This window comes from Clupea harengus, chromosome 15 (assembly GCF_900700415.2).
Source record: "Clupea harengus chromosome 15, Ch_v2.0.2, whole genome shotgun sequence".
NCBI lineage: Eukaryota > Metazoa > Chordata > Actinopteri > Clupeiformes > Clupeidae > Clupea > Clupea harengus.
The window spans coordinates 21,942,488-21,947,487 of record NC_045166.1 but is presented as its reverse complement, the minus strand read 5'-3'; the positions used below and the strand labels follow the sequence as shown (position 1 = coordinate 21,947,487).

The window sequence follows — 5,000 nt, the reverse complement described above, 5'->3', positions numbered from 1 at the left end:
TTTCACTGAAACTTGGATAATCTCGTTTTGAGCGCCACGTGAAAAGCACTTCTGCGACAGTCATCTCGGCAAGATTGCAAAATCATCCAAATCCCTGACGTTTTGAGGTTTATTACACTGTCTGGGCTGTTGTTTGGTAACGTTTCTTGCTGTGCTTGTTTTGTCATTACTTCTGCCTGACTGGCTGAAACTGCTGTTTGGTTTGTAAGTGGTTTGATATTCAGGGTGGAATAGAAAGCAGGTGTTTTCGGGGGAAGGAATGGCTCCCTACCCTTGTATGATTATAGGCGAAGACGATTAAAGGTTTGAGTTACGGGCAAAGCACTCGTAGCTTAAGGCCTTGGAGGCAGACTGATGGACCCAGCATGGCATTCCCATGGGTGGCTCTGTTTTTTAGCAGTAGAACAGGGTGAGAGACATGGCGCCATCACACACACACACACACACACGCGCACAAACACACGCACACACACACACGCACAAACACACGCACAAACACTCACTCAGATGAGCCTGCTGACAGCTGCTTATCAGGCGCCTCCTGCGACGAGCTGGCGGTTATTCTTAGGCACGACCTTTGCCTATCTCGGAGAGGTCAAACTCCTTTCAACCACAGCCAGTCCTCCCATCACCTCCCACAGCGGAGGAGAGAAACGACGGATAAGAGAGAGAAGAGAATGTGTGTGTGTGTGTGTGTGTGTTTGTGTGTGTGTGTGTGTGTGTCTCTGAGGGAGGTGACTGCTCTGCTGTAAAAAAACCGCTAATTCATCTGTCACTAACTCCAACCTGTCCCTGAGCCGCGCCAAGAAGGAGATGGCTCGAGTCCATATTAATCTTTGATACGTCTCAAAAGAGATTGGCCATGCCTCTGCTCCGTCGTCAGGGGAACTGAGGTTTTATTCCATCATCTGTCCTGTTTCCATTCCCCGTTTTTAGTAAAAAAGTTACTGCAGGCCAGAGAGAGAGGGAGAGAGAACTGCATTTTGAAAGTTTTTGTGTGTGATTTAATCACAACCTGCTGTCGGTCTGACTTGATGTCAACATTTTTGGAGGCTCTTTGTTTTTGATCATAGTATGCTCTAGATATCAGAGACTGATCTTTTATCTCTTCATGTAATTCCTGTTAGTGCATTATGCGAAGCACTTTTTGAACCCCTTAGTATATGTAATTAGTTACTCCTATAAAATTCTGGCCCGCCTTGCCATGTCTGCTAGTAAATCTCTGCCAGTCTCTTAGCAGGAGACGGCCCAGGAGTCCTTAGCTATAGGCCCCCAGGGACTGCACCAAGTGATTGACAAACGGCCATGGACTCCTGGCGCCCGGCTGTCAGGGAACACGATGGCAGTCGTTGGCGTACCATGGCAACGGCAAACTACGGACGTTGATTTTGTTTGTCAACACCCGCAAGCCGCAAAGGTTCCAGCTCTGGAGTGGTCATGGGATAAACGATGACTCCTACAGGGAGGGGTGTGTGTGTTGGGTGTGTGTGTGTGTGTGTGTTGGGGGGGGGGGGGGGTGGGGTGATGCAGCCCCCTCCTATTAACCCCCCCACACACACACAGTTAAGTGGGTCAATTTACTCTACTTACTGCTTTTTGGGAGGAAGGGGTCTTGCTCACTTGATCCAGCCCCTACATGGCCAGTTTAGGGAAGGATGTCAGAACCCAACCAGTGCATTGCGCACACACACACACACAAAACGAGCAGAAATGCATTTTTAGTGCTCCCGAGGCCATTGGCCAGCTAAATTCAGCAGCACTCCATCATAGAAAGAACATCCCCAGGGTTGCCAAGAGAGGGAGAGGAAAAAAAGGAAAGAGAACAGGAGGGGGGGGCGGGGGTGAAACGAGTGATGTAGAATACAAGACTGGATCGAACCGAAGAAGGAAATCCTGAGGAAAAATCTGGCGCCGAAAATTCCCAAGCTCCCAACTGGGCACGTGTGCACACTTGGAATGTTTTTGGATGTTTTTTCTCTCTCTTTTCTTTCTCTCTTCCCCTTTATCTCTCTGTCCCTCCCGCCCTCCTCATCGTTGGCAAACCTCCTGAGCTAATAACTCGTTCTAAAGCTAAGGGTGGATTCCGACGGGCCACCTCCCCTCATGCCTAACTTTCCATGAGGGCATGGACGAGCAATGCGGCGGGTAACTGCAGCAGTGGACAGAGCGGATGCCCACTGAGGGGGCCTTTGACCCTGAAAGGAAGGGCATTGGAGGACACCTGTGCCAGCCTGCCAGCAAGGCCACAACAGCTGGCACCAGTCGCCCCAACCCTCTGAAATCCCACTACCTGCCCTACGGAGTTTAAAGATGAGGGAGAAAACTATGCGAGAAGTTCATGAGATCTAATTGATGTTGGCATCAGCTGGCATACTGCTGATGTCTTTGATCGTCTCCTTGTCTAAGCCTGTTGACCTTCAGGTGTGGTTTGAAAGCACTTTGCTTTCAACTATGCGTACTGTATTTGTCACATGACGTTGAGAACATTTTAAGGGAGAAGTTGTTGGCTGATTGACAGAAACATACAGATAGAAAACGTACAGAGCGAGTTCTTCACCTCGTACTAAACAGAGAATTATTCAGTACCTCCCTTATTCTCAGTGGCTTGTTTTCATTGTGGGCTACTGAGAGCTAAGAAGAAGGCACGGATATTCAGTCATTGCACTGCTGAAATATTGCATTGCATATAATGCCTATGGCCTAAGGAGAACTGTGTACCAGCAGAACATGCCATAGTTCAGAGTCTACACTGATTCTGATGAGTGCTTTGTCTCATTGACTTTCAGTCATCTTGAATCAGGTCTCCTTTGAGCGTCGATAAGAAACGGCTGTGTTAAAGCTTGAGTTTGTGTGTGTGTGTCGTGCGTATGTGTCGTGTGTGTGTGTGTGCGTGTGTGTGAGAGAGATGTATTTCAGTGTTTGGATGTCCCGTGATAGTCTGCTGTTCCCTCCAGCAGAGATGTGTTCTAATCTTTGCCTGCCTCACAGGACTGCCTTTGTACTCACCACAAAATCATTTGGCTCCATGCAAAGAGAACACACTCAAGTCTATCGAGAATGCAAATGGCCGTGTGTGTGTGTGTGTGTGTGTGTGAGGCCTTTTTGTCAGAGGCACACCGCACTTTAATCTCTGACTCGTGTTTTGCACAGGGAGAGTGTGTGGGTGTGTGTTTGTGGATACGCTCAGTGTCAGTTACACATCTGTTACACGGTATTTGCGCTATTGTTTATGATGATCTATCTGAACCCGTTATTTGCTATTTGTCTATGGAGCACCTCACAATGATTTTCGAATCATTTTATATATAATAATGTTGCTGATGCCCTACTGTTGAACACAAAAAAATACGTACAATTGGTGTTGTCAACAAGCACTTTTAGACAATTGCCATCAATCCTTCTGGAGCTGTTTCCGTAGGAACTACAGCTTCAACCGCCCACTTAACTATCCCACATATCACTGCTTCACTCTAGAATGTTCTACTCAACAGTTCCTTTTCTGTGGACTGTTCCAATACCAACAGGTGCTCTGCTTGACATTGTGCTGCCTGTGGTCTTACCTGGCTGCTGTGTGAAGAGGCGTGGAGTCAGGGCGTCCAAGGGGAGTCCAACCACAGAAGTGGAGAAAGGCAGGGCTCGGCTCACAGGAGTCCGCTAGAAGCACGCAGTATCTGGGGCTGCTCACGACTGGTTGGTCAGGGTCTCTGGAAGCTGTGTGGAGTCCGTGTGGTGCTTAGGGGGAGAGATATCATAGAGAGGGGTGGAGAGAGGGAGCGAGGGAGGGAGTAGTTTAAAGAGGGAGGGAAAGAATGAGGGAAGAGGGAGATGGAAAAAAAAAAAGGATGCATGGGAGGGGCCTTTCCCCACAGTTTCTCTCTCTCCCCTTCTCTCCCATGATTTATGGATTGTGTGTGTGTGTGTGTGTGTGTGTGTGTGTGTGTGTGTGTGTGTGTGTTGTTTAGCTGGACACGTACTTGTCAGTGCTTAGAGGAAGTCCATACCTGGCAAAAGCCACGTGACTGTTTGGGACTATAGACGTCAGTGTCACAGTGGAAGCAGCGACACCAACACAACATCCTTCCTCCTAGTTTCCCCTCGACCGAGAACCATTCCAGCTGCATGCACAAGCCAGTAGTGTCTTACCCCAACAGGGGGTGTTGGAAATTAAACTTGGTAAGATTCTTGTCATCATGAAGGGAGCAGAAGGGATAATGAAGTGTGGACTGTACCCCCCATCTGACAGTATGTCTCTGTGCTCCTTCTCTGGTTCTTCAGACACCCTAAGAGTCTTGGAACACTGTTAGAATCCTGCGCTGGCAGAGAGGTGCCTCGGGGGTTTCTTGCAGGGCCTGTCTAAATCTGGTTTTAGGTACAATTATGTGTTTATTAAAGGAGTGCAGGAGCTCAACGGAGGCCTGTGTTGGTGTGTTTTCTTACATTAAAGGTTGGTGAGAGTCATGGTTTGAGCGGGGTCAGGAGTAGCTCTTTTTAGTTTATACATCCCATCAACATTCAGTGATTGGTTGTTTGATTTATTTGTTGTTTCCAGTGGGGGTAGTAATGTTAATATTCTCCTGATATCAGTGCCAATCTACTTTAGGTTTGTGTGGGTGGGTGGGTGTGTGTGTGTGTGGCTGGATTTGTTTGATATATGAGAGAAATAAAGCTGTATGCTTGCAACTGTTTATGAATAAGTGCTTACTCAAGTGTATACATTTGTGTACTCTTTCCAAATTAACATCAGTGAATGATGGCATGAGTGAGTGAATGTGTGTTTGTGTTGGTGAGCGGCTGCTTGTGTGTTTGGCTGGAGGGCAGCCGGCCTGGAAAACCCCTGGGCACTCTGGGAAAGTCTCCCTTCTCTTTGCCACTTTTTTTCTCTCTCTCTCTCTCTCTCTCTCTCTCTCTCTCTCTCTCCTTCTCTTGGCTCTTTGGCAGCAGAGGAGAAAGCAAGCTGCAAGTTTTGGGTCTCATCATCCTATTCCTTATAAGGGGCTGCA

At 47.9% G+C, this 5,000-nt stretch overlaps 2 protein-coding genes across 6 annotated transcripts in view; one reads left to right on the top strand and one right to left on the bottom strand.

The window, feature by feature from the left end:
* Positions 1–3,791, bottom strand: part of pln (phospholamban) — a 6,935-nt gene extending 3,144 nt beyond the window's left edge. Inside the window, exon 1 of one of the 4 annotated variants that reach the window (XM_031582055.2) lies at positions 3,561–3,791. The gene's annotated coding sequence lies outside the window, so the exon portion shown is untranslated. The remainder of the gene's footprint in view (positions 1–3,560) is intronic. The other 3 variants (XM_012829757.3, XM_012829742.3, XM_012829750.3) reach the window with 3 other exon arrangements.
* cep85l (centrosomal protein 85, like) overlaps positions 1–5,000 on the top strand; it is a 67,078-nt gene that overhangs the window by 37,340 nt on the left and 24,738 nt on the right. The gene's annotated exons all lie outside the window — the stretch shown is intronic.